The sequence below is a fragment of the Ambystoma mexicanum genome, chromosome 2p (assembly GCF_040938575.1).
Source record: "Ambystoma mexicanum isolate Mex_15411 chromosome 2p, UKY_AmexF1_1, whole genome shotgun sequence".
NCBI lineage: Eukaryota > Metazoa > Chordata > Amphibia > Caudata > Ambystomatidae > Ambystoma > Ambystoma mexicanum.
This window is the reverse complement of record NC_090923.1, coordinates 472,541,180-472,557,063: the sequence shown is the minus strand read 5'-3', so window position 1 is coordinate 472,557,063 and position 15,884 is coordinate 472,541,180. Positions and strand designations below refer to the sequence as shown.

At 51.5% G+C, this 15,884-nt stretch overlaps 1 protein-coding gene across 5 annotated transcripts in view; it reads right to left on the bottom strand.

Moving 5' to 3' along the window:
* The window catches only part of LOC138566485 (cyclin-dependent kinase 17-like), a 1,557,968-nt gene that overhangs the window by 1,290,732 nt on the left and 251,352 nt on the right, over positions 1-15,884 (bottom strand). The window contains exon 1 of one of the 5 annotated variants that reach the window (XM_069643852.1): positions 7,482-7,501. The exons of the other annotated variants lie outside the window; for them this stretch is intronic. The gene's annotated coding sequence lies outside the window, so the exon portion shown is untranslated. Of the gene's footprint in view, positions 1-7,481; positions 7,502-15,884 lie in introns of those variants that run through there. 5 annotated transcript variants of the gene reach the window in all.

The window sequence follows — 15,884 nt, the reverse complement described above, 5'->3', positions numbered from 1 at the left end:
TGTACTGTATGGGTACCGGAGCCAGCAGTGGAGCTGGGGAAAGAGGAAGGTATTCTCCTTAACTAGCAATTAAAGAAGCAGAACAAGAATGCAAGGTGCTGAGCCTCTAAAGTATCCTGACCTCATTCGAAAGACTGATGAAGTAGCAGCTGAAAATTGTGTCCACCTGAAGGTGGCAGCTGAGTACAACATTGGCCATCTACGACGAGTTGTTCAAGGATTGGAAAACCTCATGATACCTGCTGAACTGGGATACACACTCGCCCTGCGAGTACAGGTCATTGGGGAATAGAAAATCAGAGGCATAAAAAAGCTTTTACTTGCTCTTGGCAGCAGCTTGATAGAGGAACAGTCCAGGCCAGAGGACACTTGGGCCTGTTCCAAATCTCTGAGGCCGATGCAGGGACATTGCAGAGTCATAGTCTGTAAAAATGATACCGGATGGGGAAGGCGCTGTTCCGCACGCAGAAAGACGGCAGCATCTTGAGAACGCTCCTGCAGACGAGTTGAATATCCTGAAATGAATATCCTTACCAAACATCACTCTAGGTGGAGAAGTGGATATTCTTAAGCGGCTGGCCGGGCATCAAGTGTTTCTGTCCTGGACGTAATTGGGGCAGTAGGAGGGGAGAAACCACCTGTGACTCTGGGGAGGTCTACTATGAACAGCCATGCTGATGGATACCACTGAGGGAAGATCAGCGATGCAGGGTGGGTCTGCATGGTCACAAACTTCGCAAGAGGGTCTGCATTGGCTGGCTAGCCCCTCGCCAGAATACCATGCTGAGGACTATGTCTCGATCCTATACAGCCTGCGGCGAGGGTAGACAAGTAGGCGGCTTCTGCTGGACCAGGCTGGCTCCGGAGTGGATATCTAGCCCTCCTGGAATTACATAGCTCACAGGAACACACAAAATGAGGGCCCCTGAATTTATCGGTAGTGTCAGCCGGGTGTGGAAGGACATACGAGAGGGTAGCAGCGCCGCAGGGGCTCCTTACTCCAAGGCAGTATTGGTGTGTGTGCAGGCTAAGAATAGCGCACCCACTGACAGTTCTCATTTTCCCTGGGATCCCCCTCCCCCCGCACCCTCCGACAGGCTCCCCTCACCAACAAATCCGGATTGCTCAGAGATCTGCATAGTAGGTGCAGCAGAGGGGGAGGGCAGGTGTAACAGGGGGGCCAAGGCGGCCACAGAGCCTGGGCCTATTGGACTGACTGACACAACCACACTCTGAAGTGGCCCTGCTCACAGTTACCACTAGAGAAGGAGTTGACCACGAAAAATTCTGCTCCGATTCCATGCTCCCCCTGCTATAGCTAACATAGGAGGGCCAATAGGGGCTTACGACACACAACACCTCGGCTGCCATATGTCAGCACGGCGTGGGATATAGGTGCAACACACCATGGCAGCGGCTGCGATGGTATCCTGAGAGGGAAAATCAAATTTGGAGGACGAAAAAAAGACACTTGGGTTGCAGCCATAATAAATCCTAAAAATGAGGTCCCCGAACACGGCCCGAAGCTCTAGGATGTTGATGAGCAGAGACCTCTCCTCCGGGAGCCAAAGGCCTCTTGCGTGGAGACCTCCGGTGTGTGTGCCCCATCCCTCTAGGGAGGCATCCGTCTTCACCGTCTCCTGATACGCTGGGATTTGGAAGTCCATGCCCGCCACGAGATGCGCGGGTGCCCCACCACTGGATCGCTTGATGGAAAGTCGTGTTAAGGGATAACTTGTCTCCGAAGCATCCCGCCACTTGCATCCACCGGGCATCGAGGAATTCCTGCAGCGGCCGCATCCGCAACCTGCACAGTCGCACGAGGTAGATGCATGACATCATGCCGAGCAGGGACTTGATGGACCTCACCCTGGCAACTTCCATGGTCAACAGCTGTTGTACCTTGCCCAGGGTGGCCTTTTATCCTCACCTCCGACGGTGAAACCAGCCGTGCCACTGTGTTGAGCCTGGCTCCCAGGAACAGGGCGTCCTGCGATGGCACAAAGCAGGACTTTGCATAGTTTATTGAGCACCCCAGTTCCGTGAGCAGGCAGACGTCCTCGCTGTGTGGTCGACAGCGGGTTCCCTTGACTTCACTCGGATGAGCCAATCTTCTAGATAGGGGTAGACGTGGATCCCCTGCAGGCGCAGCCGTGCCACCACCGGTGCCAGGCACTTGGTGAAGACCCTTGGTCCCGACTTCAAACCGAAGGGCAGTGCCTTGAACTAATAGTGCCGCCCCTGGACCACGAAGTGCAGACATTTTTGATGTCCTTTGTTTATGGGGATGTGGAAGTATGCATCTTCCAGGTCAAGCAACGACAGGAAGTCCCCTTCTTCCAGCTGTCTCAGCACGTGCTGAAGGGTGACCATCCGGAATATTTGGGATCTTATGTATTTGTTGATGAGGCAGAGGTCCAGGATAGGCCGCCAGCCGCCGGTCTTCTTTCGGACGAGGAAGTACCGCAAGTACACTCCAGAGCCCCGGAACCTCTTCGGGACGAGCTCTATTGTGCCCTTTTTCAGCATTGCTCGTACCTCCAGAAGTAGCTGTGGAATGTGAATTTCTTTACTGGCCACCGGTGGAAAGTGGGAACACTTCTTTTGGAACTCCAGAGTGTGTCCGTGGGCCAGGGCATCCAGCACCCAACGGTCGGTGGAGATGGATTTCCACACACTGACGAAGTTCTTCAGCCGGCCTCCCACCGGGGTGCTCGGGTGGGGGCCGGACGTTAGGAACGGTTCAGTCTTGCTTCGCCGAGGCCTTGCCCCCTTGGCGACGACGATGTCCACTGGCCTTGCTGCAGCCCCTGTAGGCTTCCTGCGAAGAATGGGCCGCTTGACGGTACGACGAGGAGCTGCCGCCAAATCGTTCGGAGGCACTTTGAGACTTGCCTCCGGAGGTCTGAAAGGACGGCTGTTGCTGATGGAGCGTGCCCAAGGCACGGGCCACCTCAGTGTCCACCTTGATGGCCTGCAGTGACTCGTACACTGCCTTGCCGAACATGTTGTACCCGTCGAAGGACATGCCCAGTACCCTGGTCTGTAACGTCCTGACGGAAATTGGTGGCCCTGAGCCAACCGCGCCAGCGAAGGCAAACGCTGTTGCCCATCTGGCTAAAACCAGTGTCGGCAATGTCTGTGGCTACTGTGATGGCGTGGTCAAAAGCCACCTCGCCCTCCTGCAGGATTTTGAGGGCCTCCGCTCTCTTGTCATCCGGGCGGAAGTCCAGGAGGGGGGCGATTTTAAACCACAGCTCCCTATCATAGCGGGCCATGATAGCGAGAGCGTTAGCCGTCTTAATGGTCGTCCCATGGCGTCCAGCTTTTTTCCCCTTGCAGTCCGGTGGGAAAGTTGAAGTCGATGCCATCGCCCCGGCCGATTTCTTCTTGGCCACCGCAGTGACTACTGAGCCTGGGGACGGCTGCGCTCTGAGGCACATAGGAGCAGAATCTGGGACCCGGTACTACTTCTTGTACCGGTCTCTCTTTGCAGGGGCAGTGGATGGGTTCTTCAGAAGGGAAAGTCCCTCGTCCCAGATGCTGTCCAACAGAGGGAGTGAGAGTACGGTCTTCCTCTTGGCCTCTCGCCGTTGATAAAGGAATCCCTCCTTCTGCTCTTCGGGGCACAGCTGGAGCAGCTCAGAGGCCCTGGCGATTATGGCGTGAAACGAGCCAATTTCGACGGGAGGGAAAGCCCAGGGAGGGGGCGATGGGAGATCTGTTCCGTCATCCGTCCCCGTCGTCTTAGTCTCATCCCTCGGCGGAGGGCATGGAGGTGAAGAATGGAAAGGTGGGGGTGGATGGACTTGCCTTCGCTTGGCTGAATAACTCCCCGGCGGTCCAGGTGCCGCTGGATCGTCCGTCGGCGGTAAGTGCATCCTTGTCCTTATCTCTGTGCACATGGTGTACAGTGCCAGCAAGATGTCTTCCGACCTGGCCAACGGGGGCGTCGGCAGAGGCTCCTCCGGTTCCTCATCAACCTGCTGTTATTTGTCGGCTCCACTCTCGCTCTCCACATCCGCCTCATCTGGATCCTTCACGCAGGCCCTGACCTTGTCGAACCTCTTGTCCAGGACTGCCTTGATGACAGACCGCTCGTCCTCGGAGGATGTATCAGAGTCCGCGAGGACTACCGCGCACCCCCCCTCTTTCTCTGCCTGGCGCTTCACGGGGGTCTTTTCGATCGGTTGGAAAGACGATTCCCTCCAGGATGGAAAGGAAACTCTAGGCCTGGAGGCTGTCTCCACTGGGGTTGCCTCTGCGGGCTTTGCCCTGGACGCCATGACTCCCTCAATCGAGGCCTTAGCCGGGTGAATCTGGGCCTTCACGACCTTAGGTACGTCAGAGACCGTCACCGTGGGGGGGAGGAACACTGCCTCGCTCCCCCTTGGCTTTCTCCATCGGGATCGGTCCGGTTCTCCTGAAGCTTACCCAGGTTCTCAGACTTCCTTTTCACCGAGCCGGAGCATTGGCTCGTGGTTGACTGCGTTGGTGACATTGCACCCGGCCTGGCAGCCGAGGAGCCCAAACCAACGGCGCTCCCAGGGGCCCGTGGACTCGCAGTGCTTTGCCTTCTGTTGGGCCCCTGTCGCCAGAGTGCCCTCAAAGGTCTTAGAAGACCGCTCAGACGACTTCTTCTGGCCTGCTGCTGGGCTCTTCGCTTTAAGCCAGTCAGCAAGTCTTTTACGACGGTCCTTCATGGTCCGGACGGACATGTTCTTGCAGAACGCACAGTCCTCCTCCACGTGTGACTTGTCAGAGTGCAGGCAGTAGAGGCACCGGGAGTGCTCATCTTCCTTGAAGACGTTCTGTAGTCCACATCCTGGGCAGATCCTAAACAGCTTGGATCCAACGGGCGTCGAGTCTCCTTTGTCTTCAGCCAAGAGCACGCGGGGAAGGCCTCAAAGATCTTCCAGAATCCTCCAAGAAGTGAAATTCGACAAAACAAAATCACCCTGGTGTGGGCTTAGAAATTTCCAAAACGGGTCCCCATTAATCAGAAGATGAATCGGTGGAGCTTGAGACTCGAATTGACTGAAAAATTAGAATAAACTCTTTGAAAAAAAAATGCAACACGCAGTAAAAGCTTGAGCGCCAAGCATGAGGACTCCCAACACTTGAACCTGCGGTAAAAATCTGAAGATGGCTGCCAGAGGAAGGGCTTAGGTAGAGGGCAGTCATTAGCTGGGGGCAGTATGACCCAGAGACCAGTGATTGGGCATTAGTAGAAAGACAGTGCAGAAACTAAACTGAAACTGATTTTTTTTCAGTACCGAGGATTCCCAGCCTGAAAACGGGGAATATTCATGAGCATGTGAATCCATGCCAGACCCCATGCTGGAGAATATAGCTTGCATATTCAACTACCAGGACAGGGACGCTCAGCCGGGAGCCGCAAGAGAGAAGGGGGAGCTGAAATACATGTTTGTGATTATTCAGATCTTCCAAGACTCCAGCCCACGAATGCAGGAACCAACAAAAACGTTCCGGGAGGCCAATAGTATGTTCTGTAGGCTTGGAATGCGATATGCTATGTTCTAGCTGGCGAAGCCGAGTAATACAAGATGGCAAATCCCTATTCTTTATGGACATGGTAGCAGCAGAGATACACGGCAAGCAACTCATGGAATCATCTCATAAAAGCCAATCTCCCCCACATTGAAGTGTAAAACAATGCATAGGAAGATCGTTTTACTGGAAAAATCAATCCGTTCAAGTCCACTCACCGAACCGACCACAAAAATCAGGTTGCTGAGAGGCATATACAACTGGGTGCGGTGGAAATCAAGAGGAGCACCCAGTGCAGTAACTCCAGATTAGGACATTTGACAGTTGATGTGTATAAGGGATTATTAGGGGCCGTGGGGAGTCAGAAGGAGGACACAGAGTCTGTGAGGACATGATTGACAAACGAGTAAAGGATAATGCCTAACTCTCCCCATCTCTAAGGGTGTTCCCTGCCTATATTTCTAACTAAGGTGCTCATCAGTCAATCGTGAATGTCCAAAAGGAAATGGTCTGTTGTCCAAAAACCAATACTAAAAAAACAAATCTTAAAAAAAGAAATTATGCTGGATGACCGCTTAGCGCAACCTGTCATCTTGTTTTGGAGGGACTGTTGCACCCTTGGAGCATGAGGAGATCCTTCTTCCTTCCACTTCCTCAGGGCCGGACCAGTTAATAGCAAGAAAGACCCGAGAGTGGACTCGAGTAAAGGCAGTGGGCTCTAAGGGTGGGAAGCCCTAATAGTCTCTTGATTTTAATGAGTCAACTCAGGCCGAGAGGGCACGAGGCCCTGAAGAAACTCCAGTGTAACCACTTATGAATGATCACAAAGAATTCTCTGTGTCTCCATCAGTACAAGGGCCCATAGGACCCTCTGTGTCACCAACGGTAAAAGGTCAGAGAGGCTTGGGATGAGCCCCGGTGGCATGGTGCTGAACCATTGGAGGACCGCTAGGATTCCTCCTAGATGCTGGAACCCCTGGAAAGCAGTTGGTGGCGTGCCTTAGCCCTCGGAAAAAATGAGGGCTGAAAACCCATTTAATTTTCGACTTGCCGACGATGTGGAGGCAGGGAGTTGAATATCTCCTCCCATATTGGGAAACACTTCATCAGAGCCCAGTGCGAGAGGGAGTCACAGGCTGCACACTGGTCCCAGCATAAATCAGGTCCTAGGCACTCTTGACAGAGCGAATGGGGATCATGTGCCAAACATTGGTGGCGTAGGACCAACAGGGGAAGAAACCGGTGGGAAGCAAACATGTAGGAAAGGTGGCGGGTATCGATAAGAAAAAAGAAAACTGAATTTTTAAAAAAGGACAAGCGGAAAGAAAATAAAGAAATCAAAACAAACATCTTCTACACAGGACTCCAATCTAATCTATTGAGAACAAGCATTGGCACCATGTTTGGCATTTGTGTAGGCATGGGATAGGCTTTTTCCACACAGTGCCATTATGGTACTACTCGGTCATGTGATGGCAATGGCTAGTAATTGCTGCGATTACCTGCCCATATGATAATAGTGCCTGCTAATACCTATACAAAAGCCAAAACTGTTGGCTTCGTCAGTGCTTGTTTTTTTACAGGACTTCAGTGCTGTTCAGTCAATCAAGTGCAATTCACCCATTAACTCTCAGCAGTCTGTTTAGAAAGAATATTGGCAGGCAAAAGATTGACTTTACTGCTCATAGCACCAGAATAAAGAGATCCCAAGGGTATTTTATTTTGAGTGGGGAGAGGCAGGTAATGGGTGGGAATGGCCAGAGGGATTAGAAAGGCCATGGTAGTCAATGGATAGGTAAATAACCAAACGCACACAAGTTTTGCGTCTCTTCTCACGTATCATCATCTCCGAATACTCAAAAACCCAAAAAGGAAGGAGCGCATTGCCGGGTGCAGAACACGAGGGTATGGCGAATACGCCATGAGAACATACGTGCTTCTGCACTCAAATTCAAATTTGAAGGTCTTACCTGTACAATCGGCTCCGGTGCTTTCCCGATAGGACAGACACCCAATAGGCAACAAGGAAAAGAAACGGGACGTAAGAGTACACTCTTTTGACAGAACAAAAACTCCATAAATACTAAGACAAACAAACATTTCCGTCAGGATGTTAATACCCAATGAAATGGTTCTATCCATTTAAATAGAACGCATGTTGACTCTCCACGCATATAACTACAATGTTCTTTAAACAAAAATAAATCAAGTTTCTGACACCATTTAACTCAATATACACAGGAAGGTATTCTAAGCAGATGAAAACCATATTCCTAGTCTGACCTTTTTGGTTTAGTACAATAACCATAGCATTTACAGAGAGAAGGGAAATCACTCATACAGGATATTGTCTGGCAAATGCAAGTCTAGCAATAGCCACTAGCTGACTTTGGCATTTATTTTCAGAACATCACAGTTTTAATTGCAAACAAGTCGGCTCACATACAGACAGAATGCATCTGAACCAGAGACCAGGCACTCCCATAGTTTCCTGCCCTTGACAACAACTCTATAAATGCCTATCATTTCAACGAGCCTTTTTGGAACTGCTAGCTGCAGACACCTACAGTGTAGGACTTTGGCTTTAGGTTTTCTGATCATAAATCCTTTTATAACTTGCAATGAATGGTAACCCGCCTGCTGAATGATTACTAAGCCAGTTTATCTTGAAATTAGTTGTATTTCTTATCAGTTAAGGATATTATTGTCTGCAATTAAAATGTCCCGTTGGATGTGCAGGTAGAGAAGTAAGGCACGCGCTCTGCTTGTGATAACAAAACAGCATTGTAGACAGTATCCAACGAAAGTTGAGCAGCTAGCAAAACAACGAGCTTAAGGCCTGCACACCTCTCTTCGAGCCACACTCCCCATGGGCCAACCTTGCCAGCCCCAGGATAGGAGCAACATGGAGAATGTAGATTACCCCTGCTAGCTGCGCAGGGAGTATTAATTCTATTAAAGACTAGGAGGCGAGCATTATGCTTCATCTTCCCTTTATTCTACTCTTCACAGCAGTTCAACAAACACAATAAAAACTCTTGAAAAGTGACAAAGGTGACCAACAACAGAACTTTTCTTCTAAAACTACAAAGTCCATGAACTCCTGTAGTCCAGGCTCCTTCCGACAGCCACAACCCACTTCCTGTACATGGGCTCCTCCTCTGCTTTTACTTGCTCTGAATGTCCATATAACTCATAACTGTTCCTCGCTAACGGCGCGAAGCCTCCATCAACTTGACAACTCAACCGCCGAACTCGGCCTTCTAGACTCCCTCGTCTTCAGTTACTCTTCTGGTCTTCCCCTAATAATCAAAACAAATAGAAGTCTTTAGGGTGGTGACTACGTGCTGAATTTACTAATATAAGAACAATACAAATGTAAATCGACAGCACAATACTCGGGTGGGAATTTAATGCTCGCCTCCTAGTCTTTAATAGAATTAATACTCCCTGCGCAGCTAGCAGGGGTAATCTACATTCTATGACAAGACTGGAGGCGAGCATTATGCTTGTTCAAAGCTCTCCCAACACCGTAACTGCTACATTCTCTGTTGGTTTAAAATAAAACTCTTTGAACGTGCGTTCACACGACCAGTCGACTGCCAACATTATTTCTCTTAAGGATACACCAGCCCTTAAGGCTCTCGAGGCCATTGCTCCTCTCACAGAATGCGCTCCATACATGCTCACATTCACTCCCGCGGCCTGCATAATCTCTTTGACCCATCTCGCGATAGTTGCAGCAGTTACTGCGTGAAAAGGCTTCCTACAAGCTATCAGCAGCTGCGTGGTACCTACTGCTCTGTATTCCGCCGTCCTGCTCTCGTATTCCTTAATGCAACGTGCAACGCACCATTTCCCATTACTTGGAAAATAGGGATAATGTACCGACGTGGTCCCTGTCTTAGTTCTCTTCCCTATCGAAAAAGTCACTCCCTCTGGCCCGAACGACCTCCTGGACACCTCCAATGCTCTCACGTCCGACACCCGTTTACAGGATACCAAGCACAATAGCATAGCCAGTTTGCCCGATAACTGCTTGAGTGAGAGGTACCTATCTGATGGCCAATCCGCTAGTAATCGTAAGACTAACGCTACGTCCCACGTCGAGCTATATCTGGGCTCCGGTGGCACTTTAAACTTTGCTCCTCTAATGAGCCTTACTACTGCGGGGTGTTCTCCTGCCGGACCTCCTTCAATTGGCAAATGGCCTGCTGAGATGGCCGATCTGTATACTCCTATAGTACGGAAAGCTCTTCCGTCCTGTAACAAATGCGCTAAGAAGTTCAAAATTTCCACTACAGGCGCTGAAATGGGATGAACACCTCTGTTCTTACACCAGCTGGACCACCTAGTCCAAGCTGCGTCATAGCTCCTCCTAGTGGATGGCGCCCAGGATTCAGCGATAAGCTCCGCAACTTGCTTCGGAATTCCTGGCAGTGCCCAGCGTCTCCTGATATCCTGCATGCGACTAACGGGAGAGTCCCTCTCACTCTCAGAGGATGAGATGACCCAACTGGGTCCGTGAGTAGTCGTTCTCCGTCTGGTAGCACCCTGGGTACGTCCGACACTAACTCCATGAGCGTCGGAAACCATACCTGGGACTTCCACCCGGGCACAACTATCACTAGCTCTGCCTTCTCCCTCCGACATTTCGCTAGAACTCTGTCCAGCATAACAAAAGGAGGGAAAGCGTAGTGTGTGCCCCCTGACCCCTCCTGCAGGAAGGCATCTGTTCCTTGTGCCTCTGGGTCTAATCTCCAGCTGAAGTAATTCCTTGTCTGGGTGTTGAGCCGGGAGGCAAATAGGTCTATGTGCACCGGGCCCCATCTCGCGTTCAATTCTCGAAAGACTATCGGATCTAGTCTCCAGTCGCTGGAGTCTGTCAGATACCGCGAGTTCCAGTCCGCCACTGCATTCAGGGCGCCTGGTAGATATTCTGCCGTCACTGACGTCTTCGATTCTAGGCAGAAATGCCACAAATCCTTTGCTAGCTCTGCTAACATCTTGGACCTTGTCCCCCCTAGGTGGTTGATATACCGTACCGCCGATATGTTGTCCATCTTCAATAGGACACAAGATTTCACTGTCCTCTCGTGAATGCCTTGATCGCAAACGACCCCGCCAGGAGCTCCAGGCAGTTTATATGGAGGCGTAGCTCCTCTTCGCTCCACTTGCCTCCGGTCTGTAAAGACCCGCATCTGGCTCCCCAGCCCTTCCGGCTGGCATCCGATTCTATGATCAGATCTGGTCTGTCTCCGAATATGGCACGCCCATTCCAGGCGTCCATATTCCTCAACCACCATTCTAGTTCCATAATGGATTCCGAGTCTAGGGGTACCAACTGATGATACTTCAACCCTTGCTGAAGGTGTCTGATCTTCAACCGCTGCAGCGCTCTGTAATGCAACGGGCCCGGAAATATGGCCTGGATAGATGCAGCTAGCAGCCCCACTATCCGCGCCAAAGTCCTGAGCGATACTTGCTGCTTTTCCAAGCATGCTCTGATCTCTCTCTTGATATCTTTCATCTTCCGAGGAGGAAGTTCTAGAGTCGCTTTCCTGGTATCTATCACGAACCCTAGGAAATCTAACCTCTGTGCTGGCGTGGTGTCGGACTTCTCTGTATTCACCAGAAATCCTAGTGACCCTAGAAGGTCCTGCACCCACTGTGTCTGGTAAACCAGCACTGCCTGATCCTCTGCTAAGAGAGTAAAAGGTCGTCCAGATAAATGATCATCCTCACTCCCTTCTCTCCGATTGCCGCCGCTACCGGCTTCATCAGCTTCGTGAAAGCCCAAGGCGCTGATGCAAGACCGAATGGCATCGTCTTGAATTGCCAGAACTGCCCCTGCCAGTGAAAAGCTAGGAATGGCCTGTACTCCTCGAGAATTGGGATTGTCAGGTATGCGTCCTTCAAGTCGAGACGCGTCAACCAGTCTCCCTCTCTCAGGGAGTCTCTTAACTGATGGATACCCTCCATCTTGAAATGTCGGTATACAATCCATCCGTTGAGTTCTTTGAGGTTTATAACTGGCCGCACTTTCTCCTTCCTGCGTACTAGGAACATGTTGCTCACAAACCTTGGCGCTGCCTCGCATTTCTCTATCGCTTGCTTGCGCACTAGTTGCGCTAACTCGCTGTCTAAGCATGCTTGCTCTGCTAGCACTAGCTTCTGCCTCCGCGGCCTGCTGGCCTGTACTGGGTCTTCTACAAAATCTAGGAGCAAACCTCTGACGGTCTGCAATACCCAGGAATCGCTTGAAAGTGCGCGCCAATTTACCAAAAACCTTCGCGTCCTCCCCCCTACGGGGGGGTACGCCTTCGCTCTCACCTGGTGTAAAACCTTGGCCTCGCCCTGATCCTCTAGATCTGCGTCCTCTCGGGAACCTCCCTCTGGATTGGAAAAAGGTGTCCTGGCCCTTGTTCTCCCAGTACTGGGCTCTGGATGTATGGGATCTTCTTCCCCCTTGGCTGCGACCGGCTGCTCGACCCCTGAAACGGCCGGTCCCACCAAAAACTCTACTCGGGAAGATCCTGCGGATCGATGCCTGGGCCTTCTCCAAGGACGCATACGTTCCGACAAAGCGTCCCATCTCCTTCCCAAATGTCTCACCAAACAAGAGACCTTGAGCTCCTTCTCCCGCTTCATAAGAAGCTAAATCACTAAGCTTAGGGTCAATCTTCAGAAGGAGACCTCTTCGCCGCTCTGATGCAATGGCGCTGTTAGCGTTCCCAAGAAGGCAGACTGCCCTCTGGGCCCAACCGGCGAGGGCTTCAGGGTCCACTTCTTCCCCGGTATCCTTTGCCCTCTCTGCGAGATCCATAATCTTCGCCAGCGGGCCGGCTAGGTCCAAAACTTTTTCCTGGCAGCTTCTCCAGGATCTATCGATGCCCTTGCGCGGGTCCTTGACTGATTTCGACACAAAGGTTAACATCTTAGGGTCGAGTTCGGGGGCCTCAGCTACCTTTCCCGGAAGGTCTGGGCGTGGACACTCAGCCCGAAGGCGCTGTCTTACTTCCTTGTCTAGCGCTTTGCGCAACCTTGCTGCCATATATTGTGTCACCCGGGGACATGGCTGCCATTCCGAGGATCTTGGATTGCGGATACTGTCTGGGTCGAACATATCGTCCTGGGGGTCCAGGAGATGGTTCTCTTTTCGCGCCTTCTTTCCCCCGCTTGGGATGGCCCAGTCGTCTTCCGCGACCTCCTCGTCTCCCTGCGAGGTCTGATCCTCTACCAGCTCTTCTTCCGAGCTAGGGTCTTCTCCAGCTTTTTCATCCCCTGGAGATGGGGTCAAGAGGTGCGGCACTGATTGACGCTGCAAATAAGCTTCCTTCAACTTTCCGAACGCGTCAACCACCTCTGGGGCCTTGTCTTCTGCCCCTTCCAAAGAGCCCCGGGGGTCGTCAGAGAATTTTCTCTTAAGGGCTGTCTTACTCCCCTTACTCCCCTCTTCCGAGGGTTCTGCGGGCGTGCTTTTCCAGGTCTTGGTGCTTGTACTGGGTTGGGATAGCCATGCTTCCAATGACTCCAGTCTCATCTGTAGGGGTCTGACCCCTTCCGCCACTGCATCCACTAGGGAGGTACCGAGCACTTTCTTGAAGCTGGCAGCGAGGTCCTCATTCTGTTCCTCCTCGCTCCACTCGAATTCCGACATTATGCTGTAGTGCTCTGTGCCTAAAATACCTGCCACAGGTGTCTTAGCACGCCCCTGCTCCCTCAGATGCACTGCTATCTGATAATACACTTTATGTTCGTGGCTGCACCGACCCTACTTGCCTTCTGGCCAGCTGCGAGACGCCTCGCTTCCTGCGCTGCCTTCCTCTGTAGAGGGCTTCTCACGGCCCCTTTCCTCCAGCTGATCTCTCTCAGCTGACGTTCTGCAGCGTCGCGACCGAGGGATCGCGTGATAAATTACAGCTGAAGCTGTAGTCTCTTACTCTCGGAGCTTTTTCGTTCCTTAATGTCGCCGAATGAAGTTGGGCTTCTGCGCCCGGCCGAACTCGCTATAGGCTCCTCCCACCCGCGGGTGGGGGCTCGCTCGCGGGAGCGCTATTCGCTCGTCCTCCGAACGTAGGACCGCCCACTCGCGGGTGGGGGCTCCCTGAGATCGGCGCTTCCCGCGCCCGCGTATGCCGGCTCCACCCCTCCAAAGGAGGGGGGGGCCGTAGCGCGAGCCGCGATGAGCTCTGCGCTGCTCGCGAGGCCGACCGCACCCCCACCGAGCCGGTAATGCGACTCGGGGTCGCCGCCTCACGAGCCTCTTTCACCGCGTCCCCGCGGGAACGCTACTCACCTGTGGGCTCCAGCGACGAGGTCGCCGCCCAACGTAAAACACCTACCGAGCCTGCCGCGTCGCGACGCACGCTCGCACTCCGAACCCTGCCTGTAAAGGCCGAAACAACCTCTGCTCGCTTATAAGAGCACAGCCCTGCAATGGCAAAGCTCCTCTCTATCCCAATAATCACTCTCTCCAGTCAATCTCCATAAACACACGTAGAGGAAAAAATGAGGCACTTATCTGCTTGAAGAGCAGTAAAAGAAGAGGAGGAGCCCATGTACAGGAAGTGGGTTGTGGTTGTCGGAAGGAGCCTGGACTACAGGAGTTCATGGACTTTGTAGTTTTAGAAGAAACGTTCTGTTGTTGGTCACCTTTGTCACTTTTCAAGAGTTTTTATTGTGTTTGTTGAACTGCTGTGAAGAGTAGAATAAAGGGAAGATGAAGCATAATGCTCGCCTCCAGTCTTGTCATAGAATACAGCTAAAGCTGCATCCTTTGAGATGAGCAGTTTCGAAATGCCGAAAATGGAGAAAAATGATTGCCGGATGTCAGTCGGACGGTTTTCAAGGCCTGCACACCTCTCTGCAGCTCTCCGTACGCACCACGACGTGACACAAAAGCACGCCACGGCATATCCTAAGCAACAGCCATCAGTTCGCCAAGCCGGAAAAGCAAGGTAAGCTGCATTTGCCCCCGACAACAATGGCTCTACTATCCCATGCAAGACATTTAATGTATGTGCAAATGCTGCCAGTCCTGACCTTAATAGTGCGCTTGCAGCGAATTCCGACCCCAACAATGAAATTGCTTCAGGCCTCACTGCTGCACGAGTCTCGCAGCTAGCCTCTGCGAGCACTCACCACTGCACGTACCGAAGCTCCAATGCGCACCTCCACTACTTGCTCACCCCAGGCTCACCAGAGCGCCCTGGATCTCTGATGATTGTGCAGCCCCTTGGAGCCAGCGCCTGCTCAGCCACCGACCACTGTACTCTTGTACTGGAGCTCAGCACCTCTGAGCAACCTGCCCACTGAAACCTCCTTGTGACTTGATGGGGTCGTGAACTCTGGCCTGCGTTGCATCTAGATCAGTGGTCTTCAAACTTATTTGGCCTGGGCCCCCTGAGCAAAATTTGGGCAGGCCAGGCCACCCCAAAAGTGCCAGATGAACTTTTGCGTGCCGTCACTGCACCCTACTCCCAGTACAGAACCTGGGCTCTCCCCACCCTGCTCCCACCACTATCCCAGAGCTCCCGCCCATCCTGCTCCCACCACAGTCCCATAACACAAATGTGGCAATTGCGGTAAGGTTTCCATTGTTTCCTGCCTTCTGATTCTGCACACGATACTTCTGGGTATGTGCAATCTTTCACATTTTTTAACCATTTGGGTTATGTTATTTTATTTAATCATTTTATTTAACCATGTGAATGATGACTGTTCATGTTTATGTTTACACGTACATGTCCTTTTTTGAATATGGGATTGATTATATATGGACCCTAATGGCTGGCACAATTTTATGCATATGTTATGTTTAAAGAGATTAGACTTGCCCTGATGAAGGAATTGTTCTATTCCGAAATGCATTGGCACAATATAAGTCTACAGATAGAGTGACTTGTGGCAAATCCTTCCTCACTAAGAACAATATTAGTGATTATTCGTGATTTCTTTCCTAAAAAGACTTTGGTTTGATGGATAAAACCGACTTTGAAAACTACAACGACTTTGAATTTTTTCATGAATCAGCTGTAATGGTCACACTAACTGCATTTAGTAAAATTTCAACTAACATAAAACCCAGATTGGGATTTCAGAGAGCGGCTGTATGATTGGGTATTTCACGTAATCTTTTGCTTCTAATTGCGGTAAGGTTGCCGTGTTTATCAAGTCTTTAGTGGACTGTGAGTCTCCTCTATGCGGGGCTGCCTGTTCCCTGAAAAATTCCTCAACAATAAGACATTTCCCCTCTTCAGAGTTGGTGCCCTTTCCTCGTTTATCCCGCAGGAGGTCTATCCTATTCTGTTGTGTCTGTTTCCCCAGTTTAGCTGCTAGCAATTTGTTAGCCTTGTTTCCCTTTGTGTAGA